At 38.8% G+C, this 17182-nt stretch overlaps 1 long non-coding RNA gene across 12 annotated transcripts in view; it reads left to right on the top strand.

Moving 5' to 3' along the window:
* Nucleotides 1–17182, top strand: part of LOC123289833 (uncharacterized) — a 117700-nt gene that overhangs the window by 2813 nt on the left and 97705 nt on the right. For 6 of the 12 annotated variants that reach the window (XR_011505901.1, XR_011505903.1, XR_011505907.1 and 3 more), the window contains exon 2: nt 10672–11447. The exons of 4 other annotated variants lie outside the window; for them this stretch is intronic. This is a non-coding gene — a long non-coding RNA (uncharacterized lncRNA). The remainder of the gene's footprint in view (nt 1–10671; nt 11448–17182) is intronic. 2 more of the 12 variants (XR_011505906.1, XR_011505904.1) reach the window with 1 other exon arrangement.

Genomic DNA, 17182 nt, shown 5'->3' with positions numbered 1-17182 from the left:
TGAAACCTCATGAGAAAGAACAAAGCCAAGAGACTTCAATTGGACCAGGACCTTTGACTTATAAGGTCACTTACTCTCCAGAGAATGAACTTTGTTAACCAGAGGGTTACGTTGGTCAATGTTCCAGCTCAGAGAACACTATGTTGCACTTGAATAAGCAAAAATGCAAAGTGATTGTGACATAGTTTGCCTTTTACAAACCTGATCTCATGTTTCTGATTTCACATTTTCTATCTTAAAGAGGGAACTTGTGTTATGTTTCCATAAATTTGTCAATAATTAAGGGCCTGCTCCGTGTCAGAAATAAATCCTGAAACATTTACATTTCACAATCTACTTGCTGTTCTTTATCTCCTTCTCCCTTTTCTCTCACAGAAATGCAGCCCTTAATTTTTAGCTGAGTACATCACAGTCCAAAATAACAGACATTTCCTAGGCACTCTGATACCTAGAGCTCTGAATTGACTTGGATCCTGCTACTCAGATGTACTCGTGAGAAATTTGCAGGGTAGAAGTCACGCCTTTACTGCTTCTGCAGTTTTACCACAGGCTTATTTCCCAATCCCCTGCCCCAGTTTAAGATTGCTTTATGATCTTGGTGGTTTCCCAAAAGCTATAGGAATATCTGCCTTAGTGGCCCCACTCTGTTGTACTGTTCTCAAAGGATTCCTTGATTGTTTTTTCAGCCCTCTAACTAATTCGCTAAGCCATAACCACATCTGTACTAAATCTCTTTCTGATTAAACTAGCTAAAATGGATTCTGTTCTCTGCAAATGAACTCTGACCAATAAAAAACTTGGAATGTAGACATGGGGTGTGGCCATAAGGATATTAATATACGTTTCCTTGGTTTAGCAGTCCAAGCAGCAGATGATGAGGACAGGAAACTGGAGACCTTTGTCTTTCAGTGGCAAAATATTTGATAAATGATTGCCTAAAGTACCTTGGAAAGGAGATGACCTGCTTATCAAGCCTGTATTGTAGGTTAAATCATTTGAAAAATTCAAAATGGTGTAGGTTGGTTGCTTCTGCTATTTTCAGCAAAGTTTTACAAGAGAAAGATGAATTATATGTAGATCTAGCAAGTCTACAAAGAGAAATGAAAGAAATATGTTTCTGCTAAGGAAAAGAGAGAGAATCTAAAGCTGTAGCAGAGAATCTCAACCTGTGGGAGGGAATCTAAAATATTTGTGAGCCCAATAATTTGGTACCTCACAGTGTTGAAGAACTCTATTGTGTCTGTACCTCCACACGGAGGCAATAATGAGTTTGCTTGGAAGGAACACTGTGGTGCCAACTATTTACAAGCACCTCTCCAAAGCATTCTGGGCTAGACAATGAGAATCAGCCCAGCAGTATAGATCAGATTAAGAGTGTTGCCCTACCATTCAAGACCCTTATTTTAAGGCAATATGGTAGCCATCTGAATTAGTTGGCTAGTGCTGCTGTAACAAAGTTCCACGAACTGATTGGCTTAAACAACAGAAATTTATTGTCATACAGTTTTAGAGGCTAGAAGTTTGAGATCAAGGTGTCATCAGGGTTGGTTTCTTCTGAGAGCTGTGACGGAGAATCTGTTCCATGCCTCTCCACTAGCTTCTGGTGGTTTGTTGGCAACCTTTGGCCTTCTTTGACTTATGAATGTGTCACCTTGATGTCTGCCTTCATCTTCACAGGGCAGTCTGCATGTGTGCATGTCTGTGTCCACATTTCCCCCTTTTATAAGGACACCAGTCCTATTGGGTTAAGGCTCACCCTGATGACCTCATTTTAACTTGATTACCTCTAGAAAGACCCTCTCTCCAAATAAGGTTACACTCTGAGGTACTGAGGGTTAAGAATCAAGCATATCTTTTGGGGGGACACAATTTACCCGTAAATACCCCTAGTAGGTTGAAGAAAAGCTATGCAGAGCATAGAAGCTAATAATTAAAACCAGATCTTCAGATTTAAATATGTATATAATGTCTAGATGAGTACTTTGGGTACAATTCTCACACTGGAACTGACCAGAAGGAAGACTGGAAGCCTACTAAGTTTATGAGGAAATTCTTTACTAGAGAAACCATAAACCTGGCCTGCCAAAGCCTGACTGTCTGAGCAAAATGAAAACTTAAGTACCCAAACTTGCACTAGCAAAAAGCAGTATGTGAAAGTTTTGCGGCCCCAAGAAGGGCAGGCTCCCCAATGCCCAATTCAGATGCAGTCAAGGAGGCTAGTGGACAAGGAAGGACCTCCAAGGAAACAAAGCCAGTAATAATAGAGATGAGAGAGCAACCAGAGGCTGTTGGATGGGCTAACCCAGAAAATTATAGTAGTCTATTGCCCAGGGCAGAGGTCTCTGAAATTCCTGCCCAGCACAATATTTTTTTCTGAAAGGAACTTTTTATTATAGTTTTCCTGTTCCTACTCCACCATTGAAGTGTGTGTGTGTGTGTGTGTGTGTGTGTGTGTGTGTGTGTGTGTGTTGGGCATGGGGAGATAACTCACCCATCACTTCTTAGATCACTTGTCCATAGGTAGCCACATGTGGACCTGATGGAGAGGACTTTGTGTCACTCAGATATCCTCGTCTTTGAGCTTGGAAGTCTCTGGATGGGACTTTGAGGTCATATGTCTTAGGTAGGGCATGAATTTCTCTCTATTTAGCAAAAAGGGCACTCAGCTCTCAGGGATGGAAATGGGTGGTCTATGGCAGACTGCTAGGTATCCTCCTATAATAGCTCCTCTCCGTCTTTTTTTTAACTGATGGCAACAGAACCTCCGATTTTTTTTTTTTTTTAATCTGGACACAAGACCACTTGAAATAAAGGCTGTATCTCTGAGCCTCCCATGCAGGTACAGTTCTGCTTGTGAGTTGGTTTCTACCAATCAGATGCTCTCTTGGAATATTCAAAAGGTGAGAGGCAGTGTGGAGCTCTCTGGTTTGCCTGTAGTGGCGTCTTGATCAGGGAGGCTTTCCTGATCGTGGTGGAGGCAAAGTATTTTAGAACTGGTAACGGAGCTGCAGCTTCCCAAAGGGGCAGGTAACTTCCAGAGAAGAGGCAGCAGGTCCCTTGGTGGCCCAGTTTTATGGTGTGGTTCTCAGATTTGTTTTTGAGCATTCAAACTATAACCTATTTTATCAGTCTTCCCTACAATTCTGTAGGGCATTTAAGACTCTCTAGCAAATTCCTTTTCTATTTAAGGATTGGCACCTGGGCTAACAACTGTTGCCAATCTTTTTTTTTTTTTCTGCTTTACCTCCCCAAACCCACCCTGTACACAGTTGTATATCTTAGTTGCATGTCCTTCTAGTTGTGGGATGTGGGACGCTGCCTCAGCGTGGCCTGATGAGCAGTGCCATGTCCACGCAGGATCCGAACCCTGGGCCGCCGCAGCGGAGCGCACGAACTTAACCACTCGGCCACAGAGCCGGCCCCCTTTTCTATTTAAACTAGCAGAGAGATTCTGTTTACTGCAACTGAATGTGTCCAGCACAGGTTGGAATTATTTTTCTCATTTTATGGATGGAGAAACTAAGGCCTGGAGACTGTAGTGACCTGGTAAACTAGCTCTCTGTGGGGAAAAAAGTGCCCTGCTTTGTAGCATTTGCTACCATCTGTGGTGAGTACTCCTGCCATGGCTGATTTCAAGTCTCCAGAGGTTTAACAACTTGTGGGCAAAACTCCTGAAAATTTAACAATTCGTTCTCACAAGGGGGCTCCTGCTTCAACACATCACTGCTTAGAGAATTTGAGTTACTTAAAGGTATCAAGACAGTAAGTAACAAAGGATTGAAATTAGAATGATATTTATTATTTGAAAAGCCATTATACTTTATCAAGAGTGTTTGGCTGCTAATACAACACTAAACAGAAATGTACAACACATGGTATAAATGTCTTCACTTCAGAGACTTAGTTAATGAGGGTTGAGACAGTAGTGGAGAAGCTTCTATTATCTTAAAGGCTTTAGACTTGATATGGATGGGTAGTCATTACCAATATTATTACATGCACATGACGTAACAAGAATTTAAACAGCTTAAGACCATCAGAGTTGCAGATGGGACTTAAGGAGTGAGGGAAATAATTCATAAATTGATTAAAGTCAGTGCTGCTTGACCCCTGTGGAACTGAGTTTGTGGTTGAGTTAGTTTATACAGCTGACCTACTAGAAAATTACTCAAGGACACAAAGTGAATGGAAACTAGTCTTTCTTTAAGCACATTTAGATTATCGTATTATTGCTTTTTGACACTAAGTGAGCAGTGAGGAAACTGATTGTGTGCTTTCTGTTTCTCCGGGCCGCTCATGAGGAAATTTGGTGCTTAGTCTAATGAGTTGGGCCTGGCCATTTGATGGAGCCTTCCAAGAACAATGAAGCCAGGCATCTATTCTTTGCCTCCCTGTGACTATGACCACCTGGCCAAGGCAAAGGCTTTCAGGGAAGTGCTCAGAAAAGACCTTAAAATGAGATGACAGATTTTATTTTTGGAATTTTGAGCAAAGAGCTAAATAATCTACCCAAATAAGAGACAAATTGTGCAAATGCACACAATAATAAACATTTCATGGATCTTAGCATTCAAAAATTATAAGATGAGAGTGGTAGCAAAGAGAAGTACAGAGGAAAGGATATGGGTGAAGAAAGATGTGACAGGAAGACTCAGACACGGGCCTTATCCATTCCTTGAACATACCCAGCAAGGCCTGCCCTGCCCCAGGCACTCAGGAGGCACTGCAGCCTCCAGGAACAGGCTGTGTCCTCTCCGGCACGTTGATAGAAAGATGTAGTGAGTTCTCTTTCTCTAGGTCAAGTGACCAAATAGGTTTTGCTTTTAAATGTTGCAAGATAACAAATAAAAGTATAAGATTAAAGATAGTTCTCAAATTTGCTATTTCTTTATATGGTAAGGAAATAATTCAAAAAGGCAAAATGTTTTGAGACTAAGAGAATTCCTTATAAAGTAAAGTTATATGAATCCTGTTCTTCCTTAGATATAATTGCTTTAGAAAACATTTCCTCTGGTTTCCTTTTATCATCTACGAAGAAATCCTTATTGAGTAATTAGAAAACATTACTGCTTGACAACTGAGAACAAATGCTAAGAAAATAGATATTTTAAGGATAAATGTGGAGACACAATTTTATCTAAAAATGCCACTGCTTTAAAGATAAAGACTGATTTTAATTCCCACAAAATCAGTCACTAAGTGTGATAGATTCTTTTTGTTTTAATATTTCTTCCACCCATCCTGACGTCTCCATTCCTCGGTCACCACCACAGCTTCATGTTTGCAGTGTTATATTAGAATCCTAATAGTATGGAACACATTTCCCTACTTCCAGTCCTTCTCAGCCCAAATCTATCCTCTAACTAGTTCCTGAGTGATTTTCCTAAATCACTGCTTTTATGAGGCCAATCCTCTTCCACAAACTAATGATCCATAATGTGATTTCTTAAGGCATTATGGAGATTTGTCCCAAATTAGAAAGAGCTGAGATGTCTAACAAAAGAGGATTGTTAAATATAGTTTAGTGTATCAAGAAAATATTAGGCAGTCATTAAGAACATGTTATAGAAAAAAATTATCGACCTGAAGAAAATATTTGCACATTATTGAATATAAAGAAAAGCATGAAAAAAGCCACCTAAGAATACGTGCAAATTCTGTAAAAGGAAAGAAATACTCTTTGACTCAAAATTTTTGCTTCTGGGAATTTATCTAAGAAAATACTAAAGAACGGGTGCAAAGACTCCAAGTCCATCTTCATCCAACAATTGTATTTAACAGCATAAAAATTAGAAACAACCTATAAGTCCAAAAATATGGGATTGAATTTCTGTTTGCAATCAAGATAGAGTAACAAAATGTGTTCTCTGACCACAATGGAATTAAATTAGAACTCAGTAACAGAAAGTTATCTGGACAAACCCCAAATATTTGGAAATTAAATTATATACTTTTAAATAACCCATAGGTCAAAAAAGAAATCAAAAGTGAAATTAGAAAAAAATTGTAACTGACTAAAAATGAAAATATAACATAAGAAAATATATGGTATACTGTTAAAGCAGTAATTAGGGAGAATATTTTTACTCTAAGCACCTGTATTAAAAAACACCTATCGTAAAAAGGAGGAAAGATCTCGAGTCAATGACATCAGCTTCCACCTTAAAAAACAAGAAAAATTTCAAATTCCTTAAAAGAAACAAACTACTTATTCAAGAAGAAGTAGATAACCTAGAACCTAGAACGTCTGTATCTATTAAAGACATTAAGTTTGGAGTTTTAAACCTTCCCACAAAGAAAATTCCGTTCTCAGATGCCTTCACTGGTGAATCTTATCAAATATTTAAGGAAGAAATAATATTTCAACACAAACTCTTCCAGAAAATTGAAGATGTCTCAACTCATTCTATGAGGCCAGCATTACTATGCTACTAAAACCAGAAAAAGATACTATAAGAAAACTACAGGGGGCTGGCCCCGTGGCCGAGTGGTTAAGTGCATATAATCTGCTTCAGTGGTCTAGGGGTTCATCGCTTCAGATCCAGGGCACAGACCTACACTGCTCATTAAGCCATGCTATGGTGGCATCCCACACAGAAGAAGTAGAATGACTTACTGCTAGGATCTGCAACTATGTACTGGGGCTTTGGGGAGGAAAAAAAACAGGGGGAAGATTGGCAACAGATTTTAGCTCAGGGCCAATCTTCCTCACCAAAAAAGAAAGAAGAAGAAGAAAAAAGAAAACTGCAGAACAATAACAATACTGTTCATGAACATAGAGACACAATTCTTACAAATTTTAACAAATCAAATCTAACACTATATTAAAAGGATAATACATCGTGACTAAGTGGGGCTCATCTCAGGAATGCAAAGTTAGTTTAATGCTCAAAAACCAACCAATGTAATTCACATGTTAACAGACTAAAAAACAATCTGATCATCACACTAGATGAAGAAAAAGCATTTGACAAGTACGCAACATCTGCTCCTGATAAAAACACTTGGCAAGCTAGGAATAGAGGAATATTCTCAACCTGATAAAGGGCAACTACAAAAACTATGCTGCTAACATCATACTTAATGATGAAAGACTTTCTCCTAAGATGAGGAAACAGGCAAGAATGTCTACTCTCACCACTTCTATTCAACATGGTACTGGAGGTTTTAGGCAGTCCGACCGGGCAAGAAAGAGAAATAAAAGACATCCAGACTGGAAATGAGTAAGTAAAATTGTCTTTATTCACAAATGGCGTGATCATCTATATAGAAAATCCTATATGTAAATATGTACATATTTACTAGAGCTAATAAGTAAGTTTAGCAAGATTGCAAGATACAACATCAATATACTAGAGACAAACAATTGGAAATTGAAATTAAAATAACAATACCTTTTATGATAGCATAAAAATATGAACTACTTGGAGATAAATATGAGAAAAAAATGTACAAGACGGGGCTGGCCCCGTGGCTGAGTGGTTAAGTTCGCGCGCTCCGCTGCAGGCGGCCCAGTGTTTCGTTGGTTCGACTCCTGGGCGCAGACATGGCACTGCTCATCAAACCACGCTGAGGCAGCGTCCCACGTGCCACAGCTAGAAGGACCCACAACGAAGAATATACAACTATGTAACGGCGGGGGGCTTTGGAGAGAAAAAGGAAAAAAAATAAAATCTTTAAAAAAAAAAAAAGATGTACAAGACCTGTGTACTGCAAACTGCAAAGTATACTGAAAGAAGTTAAAGAACTCCAAGATAAACAGAGATAAGTGCCATGTTTATGGATAAACTCAGATAAAATATCAATTCTCCCCAGTTTGATCTACAGATATAACACCATCCCAACTAAAATCTCAGCGGGCTTATTTGTAGATGTTGATAGCTAATTCTAAAATTCATATGGAAATGCAGAGAACATAGAATAGCCAAAACAACTTTGAAAAGAAGAACAAGTTTGGCTAACTTACATTACCTGGTTTCAAGTCTTAGTGTAAAGTTACATTGACCGAGATTGTGATATTGTTAGAGGGCCAGCCTTGGTGGCTTATTGGTTAAGGTCAGTGCACTCCACTTTGGCAGCCCCGGTTTGGTTCCTGGGTGTGGACCTACACCATTCATGTGTTAGTGTCCATGCTGTGGTGGTGGCTCACATACAAAAAGAGGAAGATTGGCAGCAGTTGTTGGCTCAGCGAAAATCTTCCTCAACAACAACAGCAAAAGATTGTGACATTAGAATCAAAAAAGACAGATAGATCAATAGAACAGAATAGAGGCCCACACATATATGATTATTGATTTTTCAACAAAGATGTAAAGGCAATTCAAAAATATGAGATTGAGTAAATTATTTTGTATAGGGTGAAGCCATTAAATTTTGCTGTAAAAATACATGTGTCATCATAGGAAGATGTTTATGATATATTAAGAGAAAACCATAAGGTCTAATACAGTTTGTAAATCATTATTCTATTTTTGAATGGGATCTATGTTTTTTCTTCGAAAGGATACATACACACGTATGGCCCAGTGGTTAAGTTTGGTGTACTCTGCTTCGGCGGCCTGGGTTTGGTTCCTGGGCATGGACCTACACCACTGGTCAGTGCCCATGCTATGGCGGCAGCCCACATACAAAATAGAGGAAGGTTTGCAATAGAAGTTAACTCAGGGCAAATCTTCCTCAGCAAAAAAAACAGTGATGGTTAATAGTATGAGCTTGGAATTGCCTATAATTTTAGTTTTGCTTTCAGTGTTTATGCTTCTATTTTATTTATTTAAAATAGACATGTATTGTAATAAAAGACAAAACTGAAACATTAAAATACGGTATAACTGTTATGTAAAGTGTAATAACAAATTATAAAAGCAATAAATACTATTTTTAAACTCTCACTAATTCTCTACAACCACGTGGCTAAAGGTCTAACTTCTTAATCTGATGTTAAGGTCCTCCATGAACAATATGGCCCAAACTGACCTTTCTGACTTTCCTCTCTTTCCACAAAAGTCCTCCTGTTCCGTACTTCATTCACCTGTTCTGTTCACTGCACCCACCCTCCCTCACTTCACTGCATCACTGCCTTTGATCCTGCTGTCCCTTCTTATTTGGGCCACGCTTCCTCCTCTGTACCTTTCCACTTCACACCAATGTTTGAAGTCAAGTTTCTGCTGTCTCTGCAATTTCCCTGAGCAATGCCTTTCGTCAAGTTCCATCCCTGAATTCCTACGGCCCTTCTGCTTTTCCCATACATTTGAAACTTAACCACATTCTGGTCAAAAAATTAGCAAGTTTCACATTACTAATTGGTTCCACAGTCCTACATGTACCTAATGTACGTATTTATCCTATGCTAAATGGACTTAAGGTTCTGAAGCTAGTCTGTTGGATTTTAAATCTTGGCTTTACCAGTTAGTAGGTGGTTGATCTTGGGGCAAATTATTTCACTTCTCTTTATCTCAGCTTTCTCTTTTAAAAATGGGGTGTAATGCTAGAATTTGCCTCATAGAGCTATTGTAGGGTAAAAGAGTAACACTGAAAAGCATTAGAATATTGTCTGACACATATTAAGCACACAATAGATGTTAGCTATTTTTATAATGATTGTTATTATCATCACAATCTCAGAACTGAGTCTCAGTCATACGTCCATTTGGAAAACCCAGAAATTTAAGGGTTTCGAAAGCATTCTGAAATGACCCATATATTTGACTTTTTCATATTTAGTCTCCTTAGTTAATGTAAGATTTCTCATATGTTATCTGACTCTAAGCAGTGTCTAGACAGCAAATAAAGTTAGAATTTAGACCTAGTGTTTGAGAGAAAATTAAATTTCCTACTGCAGAGCCCAATTTTGGCCACTAGGTGGCTATAAAACACTAGCTATGATTTTATTTTTTTTTTATCAATTACAAGAAACTTGTAATTTAAAGAAATGTTCCATATTTCACATTTACTTGCATAGCTTCTAATTTCTCCCTCCCCAGATAGGGAGGGAGGAAAGAAAGGGAACCGGGAGTCAGAACTAGTCCTCTTAGAGTCCAGAGGCCCTGGTCAGAGGAGGTAGTATTTTGGGGACCTCCCAAGCTTGGCTGCACACCCAGACAACAAGAAGCTGGCAAAAGTTGTGTTCTATAAGATTCGCTGCTTGCCTAACCTGTGTACTGTGGACACAGGAAGTCTTGACTGTTTCCTCCCCGTTGCTACCTAACAATGGGGCAGCCTTCGTTAACTCCAACCTCTCTGGCTAACTGTTCTGTGGTGACAGCAATGCTGTCATCTGACATCATAGGGCACGAGCAGCCAGCAGGAAGATGGAGGCAGAAGAGAAGGTTAATCCCGGGAGGTAATCAGCGACCCTTCTGAGCAGCCTGTGCAAGTTCAAGGCAAAGTCCAAGTACCTAGTGGTCAATGCTCTAATCTGCAAATACAAAATGTTCTTAGTCTGTATATCTGCAGGTTCTAAACATTCAGATTTAAAATACAGAGTTGTCCACTGTATTTAAACTTCTGGAATATATTTTTCCCAAGATGGTTGCCACCAGTTATTTCTTGCCTAGGAACAGCTCCTCTTTGAACTTACAGGAACAATGTGTCTCTGGCTCCTACCACTGCCTCTGCCTGCCACATGTGTGGAGCTGGGGAGAGAATCACATTCCATTCTCCTTTTGTTGGTAGGGCGGTGAGGAAGGGAAGAGTAACTTCAGATTGAGGTCAAGTCTCCAACCGTTGTAAACATGGACTGCATTCTTCTGGAACCCTACAGATGTTCTCTATGGAAGCAACTTCTCAAGAGGATGGCTTTTTTTGTTTTGTTATAATTGTGAAAAAACATGCAAAACATAAAATTTACTATTTCAACAATTTTTAAAGGTACAATTCAGCGACATTAAGTACATTTGAAAATTGTGCAACCAGTGCCACTATCCATTTCCAGAACTTTTTCATCATCCCAGACAGCAAATCCATATGCATTAGACAATAACTCCCATTACCTCCCCCCTCAGGGGATTACTTTTGAACAGTTTTGGTGCCCACAAAAATCTGTGGCTATGTTTACACACCTTTTTAAGGGCTTTATCATTTCATTTATTTAGCAAACATTTACTAGGCAACTGTACTGGATGAAATGTTAGAGATCGGTCATCAAATAAATACCAATTCTTTACCCGAAGGAGCTTGCAATGAACTGAGATAGATAAATAAGTGATATCAGTGAGCTGTGATAAATGCAATGAGAGAAAGGAAAGAAGAGAACTGGCTGGAGATCTAGAGTTCATGGAACACACACTGTCAGACTGACTGCATCAAGTGCTTTTGCGTATTACTTCTCTTCATAAAAGCCCTGTGAAGTACCGGCTGTTACCCTATCTTGCAGATAAGCAATCTGAAACCTAGGATGGTCCAGCAAGTTGCCCACAGGTGCTTCCACAGGGAAGGGAAGCACTAAACAGGTAAGTAGGGGTATGGGTTCTAATCTAGACCATGTAATTGGCCAGCTTCATGCATTTAGGTTTGTGGTTATACTACTCTGGGCCTTAGTTTCTTTCTATAAAATGGCAAAACTATATTAGAAGACCTCTTAGGACTTTCATCAGGAAGACAGAAAAGACTGAATGGACACTGGAGAGTTCTAGTGACAGATCTGAAGAGGGAACAGACTGAGGAGTATTCTGCACTTTTTTTTGGACTCAATGTGAGAGTGCCCCAGAGCAGAGGCCCCGTTAGCTGGGTGGGTGGGGCTTTGAGATCACAGAGGTGAAGCTTTTAAATTAGTGTGGGACTCAAGAACTGCTTTACAGAGGAGGTTGGACTTGGTCTGGTAAATTTTGTGGAGATACTAATTTATGTTTTCTGCCTGAAGTTTCCATTTTCCTTATGCCCTATGCAGACAACTAGCCAACTCTACCTCCTTGCCACGGTGTAGGACTGTGGCGGCCAGGTTTATATTCAAACCTACTCACCTAGGAGACTGTATGGAGGGAGCAGAGGGAAATGGTAATAGGAGGGAACTGAGGATATAGGTCTTGGAAGATTCCTCCCAGCTGGGAGGGAGAGAGTAGAAGACAATGGGTGGTATTAGCAGAAGCACACCTAACTGTGTCCTGGCACTGCTGATGGGGTGGAGGTGGGGGGTAGGCAGAAAGGACTGTAGCCTCACATATGCAGCAAATATGGGTAGATCTCCCCCAATACATGGTGGAATATGATACTTCCACACCTTCACCAATACAGTGTTCTCTGCCTGGAAATGTCCTCCCATCTTGTCTACTTGTTAACTTTCTGTTGTTGGAGCTAAATTGCATCAGGCAAAGTTAAACAGGCCAGAAAGACTTTATTCAAAGCTATTGCAACAGGGGAGAGAAACCAGAAGCAAGTCTGAACTCAACTCCGTGGAAACAAAGGGAAGGAGGGTTTTTAAGAGCAGAGTGAGCTGGTAGAAAAGTACTGGAGGACATTGGAGGGAGGTTGATCAATGGGATGTGTCCAGCACATTGAGTTATTCCTGAGTTTTAAATGTTTTTCTCTGTGATTAGGCCACCTATGTTTATCAACTGGTGCCATGGAAGTTAGGTTCCTACCCTCCACAGAGACTGGGAGATAGGGGCTCTATATTCCTTGATGATTACGTTTCAAGAGGATGGCTCCTCGTCCTTGAGAAAGACAGTCTTGGGTTGTAAAACTGGCAAGGGGCTTCTAAGAAGATTTACATCTCAAGGGAACCAAGAAAGAATTCATAATTACAAGTTTTCTAAAGTAAATGCTCTAAGAAAAGGTAGGTCAGGGGCCTTGAGTCAGAAGCAAGCCTTTCTAAAGGTATAATCAAGCTGAGGGGAACCTTAAGGCCATCTTGGTCACTATTTATCTCTAAGTTGTATTTTTTGTCACTGAAAATATGACATATTTCCTGATTCTCTTTCTTTCACTCATCCTCAATTTTTTACTCCAAAATCTGTAGAAATTCTGATTCTTGTTCATCCGTCCATCACAGGTATATGGAACTGAACTGCAAGTATTGATTTATGTGTTTGAGACATTTGAGGCAGGGACAATATCCTATTCCATCAAAGAGGGTAGTGATGCTCACATGGTTACAAATGCAGAATAAGGATTTGCTAACCTGGACTAAATCTTACCAACTCTCACAGGCTATTTCAACCATTTTTGGTGATTTAACCTTTCCGTCAGACTGGTTAGCTGCGTCAATCAATGCACTTAGTTTTCTCCCACCCGTTCACCACATACAACCTGTTATTTTTGTTTTATTATGTTTTGTTTTTTGTTAGTTTGAATAGTTTTCCTGTGTCCTTATGTTAAGTGACCAGAATTCTAATGTGACAAACTACCACTCAGTTTGAGCCCAGTTCAATGTCTGGATAATTTTTAGCCAAATTCTCATAGTTTGGGCAGTAAGTTTTCCACTTTCTCTATTAGCAACACTAATGGATTCTAAAAACAAAGAAGACTCTTCATGGGTGCTTTGATGGTTATTCCTGGAAAAAGAATTTGAGTAACAAAATGGCTCCCAATTGCCCATCAGCTGAAAAATTGCCCTTCAAATGGTTCTTTCAGTGATTTTATGTAGGCAGATCTTTTGTCTTCATACGGTGAAGGGAAGACTTAAAGACATCGTTTGCACTGATTTCAAATTCCCTCTTCAAATGACTCCCTACTAGGAAGAAACATCAGTCTTTTGGTCTGAATTATCCAGAACTAGTATCTGTTTTGATTAAATCCGTCAGATAATTTCTAGTCAGCTCTTAGCAGTAATCTTATTTAGCCACCCAGATGGCTGAAAATGCTATGCCAATGTCCTTTTTCTTATTGTGTTGTTGACCAGACACAGCCTAACTATTACCTTGGATTTCAATTGGCTCACACACAAAATAAATATGGATTATTATATGGTGGTGGTTGTTTTTACATCAGCCAAGGGCTTTATTCTACTCCTGAGACTTAATTTAGGCAATTGTGAACCAATGGTTGTTCACTAGAGGAGCATTTTGTACATAGCATCTGTAGATTACTATATGGGTCCTGTTCACATGAAAGAGTTAATGTGTTTCTAAAAATTCTTAGTTGCCAATTCTCAGAAAGTAAATTATGTCCAGACCACCAGATGACAAGGAAATACCATCATGTACAAGTCTAATGAAAAAGTTCATCCAAATTCATTTTGCTCTGGCTAGAACATAAGATTTTTTCTAAATACAAAGAGGATAGGGTCTTTCAAAATAAAGCATACTTAGAATATGGACCACTGTTTTGCAAATATCTCTCCCTCACATTCCTCCATTTCTCTACTGCCTCATCTCTCTCAATTGCAGTGTATTTTTAATATAATTATCTTATTTGTTCACATGGAGATTGATGTCATATACATGCTAGGTTGAAAAGCAGTTGCATGGTAAGTATATATGAGAAGACAGACTGTCAAAGGAAGAATATGTAAGATGTTTTTCACCACTTTTAAGTCTGAGACTCTGATTGGTGTCATATTGGTGAGAAGCTTTTTATTTATACTGATTTTTAAAATATTTTCTCCTAAATATCTTTGGTATAAGGAAAAGAAAGAAGGATACACATTTAGATGATAAAAATCCCTCTGTTCTTATGCAGCTGATATCTTATTAATTTGCTGTGATATCGGCTCTGATGCCAGTAGAGCATTGCTACTAATACATTCTACTAAGTCTAGTTCATGGTGTCTCATATCTTTGTATGTTCTTCATGTTTAAGATTTTTGTTTATACACATAGAGGTTTGGAATGATGTCATTAATAAATTGCATCTCTAGTTCTCTCATGAAAAAGTTCATGTCTCTACAAGGCCATTAAATCAATTGATTGAATTAGCTATGCATTAAATTCAGTTCAGTTAAGATAGCTCAAACTGCCACAATTAACCCTTTGTCCATCTGTGTATCTGCTGTAAAAGAGAAAAGAATAATCTAACAAAGACAATCACCACAGTCCAGTTTTTCTCAGGGAGAAAGTTTCATGGTATGCACATGGCAATCATTAAATAAAGGAGACAGAATTTAATACATTTAGTATCATTCATAAAATAATTGTCTTATAATAAAAAAATCTACCATGAAAACAAAGCTCTTACCCATAGATAAGAGAGAGAGGTAGGCTAAGAGATGTCAATTTTCTTTAACTCTGATTCTAGATGGATATATGAGCAAATTATTCCTCTTCCTCGCTGTGCTAATGTGGAAAGTTCTTTCAGGTCATTTGACCCATGTTCATCAGTGCCCTCCTCCGTAAAATGAGAATAAAACCACCTGCCTGTTAAGGTTGATGTGAGAATTAAATAAGAGATTATATAAAGCACTTAAGCAAAATGATTGGTGCATATTAACTTCTCAGTAAATACTAGCCATTATTAATTTTGTTATTAATTAGGAGAGAAAAGGGCATGAGAAGATAGGTGAAATGTCATTACCCAGTGCCTTCTGGAGAACTATGGGAATCAGGAAATCAAGGATTCATGGTTTTCTTAGCTTTCAAGTTGGCTGTGAGTAATGACATTTCCTCTTTCTTCTCCAGACATTTCCCTTGCTTTTCCTCTTTTTGCAGAAATCCACAAAGATATTCCAACTTCTAAACTCCATTCTTTTTTCTTATTAACCACAAATCTCTATCCCTGGCCTGTTTTCCTTTCCTCTTGGTAACTGCCACTACTCATATTGTCCTTGGATATCTTATTCCTTCTAATCTGCTGAAGTGGGAGTATGGACTCCCTATTTCCTGCCTTCATTTCTTGCCTGAAAGTATGAGACACCTGCAATGGTATATAAGCACAAATGGAGGATCGCATATGGAGGAAAATAAAAGTAGGTTAATATGGCTTGCACTGAAGCATAGAGACAAGGGACGAAGCTGGAGGAGGGAGAGGGAGTAAGATCATGGTAGGCCTGTAAGGTTCTCCTGAGAAGCTGGATTTTATCCTGAGGGCAAGGGTGAGCTAGTGAGATACAGTTTAAGCCAGGAGGGACCTAATCATACTTTCATTTTATGAGGACCCAGGCTATAGCATTGAAAATGGGTTGAGAGACTAGATCATTTAAGAGAAATTATAAGAGCCTCTGTAAGAGCTGTGGTAATGAGGATGGAAAGAAGAGACCAAGATAAAGAGATATTAAGAAGGCAAAGTCGCCAGGACATGGAAGACACAGGAGGTAGTGCATGAGGGGCAGAGGGAGTCAAGGACTCTAGGGTTTCTGCCTTCGAAGACTAAGTGAACAATGGACATAATAAGAGGAGCCCATTGTGGAGAAAGAGAATAAGTTCAGGTTGAGGTGTTTGTATAATATTCAAGCGAAGATGTGAAGCTCTCCTCTGGGCAGCTAGATAGATACGTCTAGAACCCTACTGAAAGTTATGAGCTGCAGATATGGGTTTGGGAATTATTGTTGTATGAAGATTCCCAGGGATAATGTGGAAAGGGAACAGAGGAAGTAGAAAAGAGGATATTGGGAAGCACCAACACTAAAGGGAAAGGCAAAGCAAGAGGGAGAGCTGGAAACCAGGAGAGACGTGTTCTCAAGCCATGGGATGAAATGATTTTAGGAAAGAAGGAGTTGTCGGCTATGTTGAAAGTATTGGTTCTCATTTTGTTGAGAAACAAACAGCTGTGGAAAATTACCAAAGATCATGGAGTAGGATATCTTGGAGCCCATCTGTTTGATGTTTTATTCAATTCAATACACATTTGTTAGACCACTCCTCTGTTCCTAACAGAGTGTTGGAGAAAAATATAATCTAGATATAGTTTCAGTGCTCAAAATCTTAAGATCTAAGAGCAGACCCTGAAGTCAAATATGAAAAATAACTAGCAAAAGGTTCACGTAAGAAAAACCAGATATTTTGGGCTGAATTCTTCAATTTTCATTTGAGTATTTATGTTTCTTTAAATAGAGGCCTTACCTCTGCTATGTGAAAAATATGACCAAAGAATGGGAAGGTTAATTAAATGATTGGACTCTGCAATATTGAATTTAAAAAAATCCAGTTATTTTAGAGTCATATAGATACAGTCATGATATATTCCTATTTGGCATTATACCATAGTTTGATTTGTCATTTTATTATATAGTAGCAGATCTTGTGAACATTTAAATGCTTCCTAATTATATTTACTAAAATGTTATATATCATTGTTATAATTTTTAAAGAGACTT

This window comes from Equus asinus, chromosome 9 (genome assembly GCF_041296235.1).
Source record: "Equus asinus isolate D_3611 breed Donkey chromosome 9, EquAss-T2T_v2, whole genome shotgun sequence".
NCBI lineage: Eukaryota > Metazoa > Chordata > Mammalia > Perissodactyla > Equidae > Equus > Equus asinus.
Note: the sequence above shows the minus strand (reverse complement) of the source record. Positions and strands in the feature narration are given on the sequence as shown.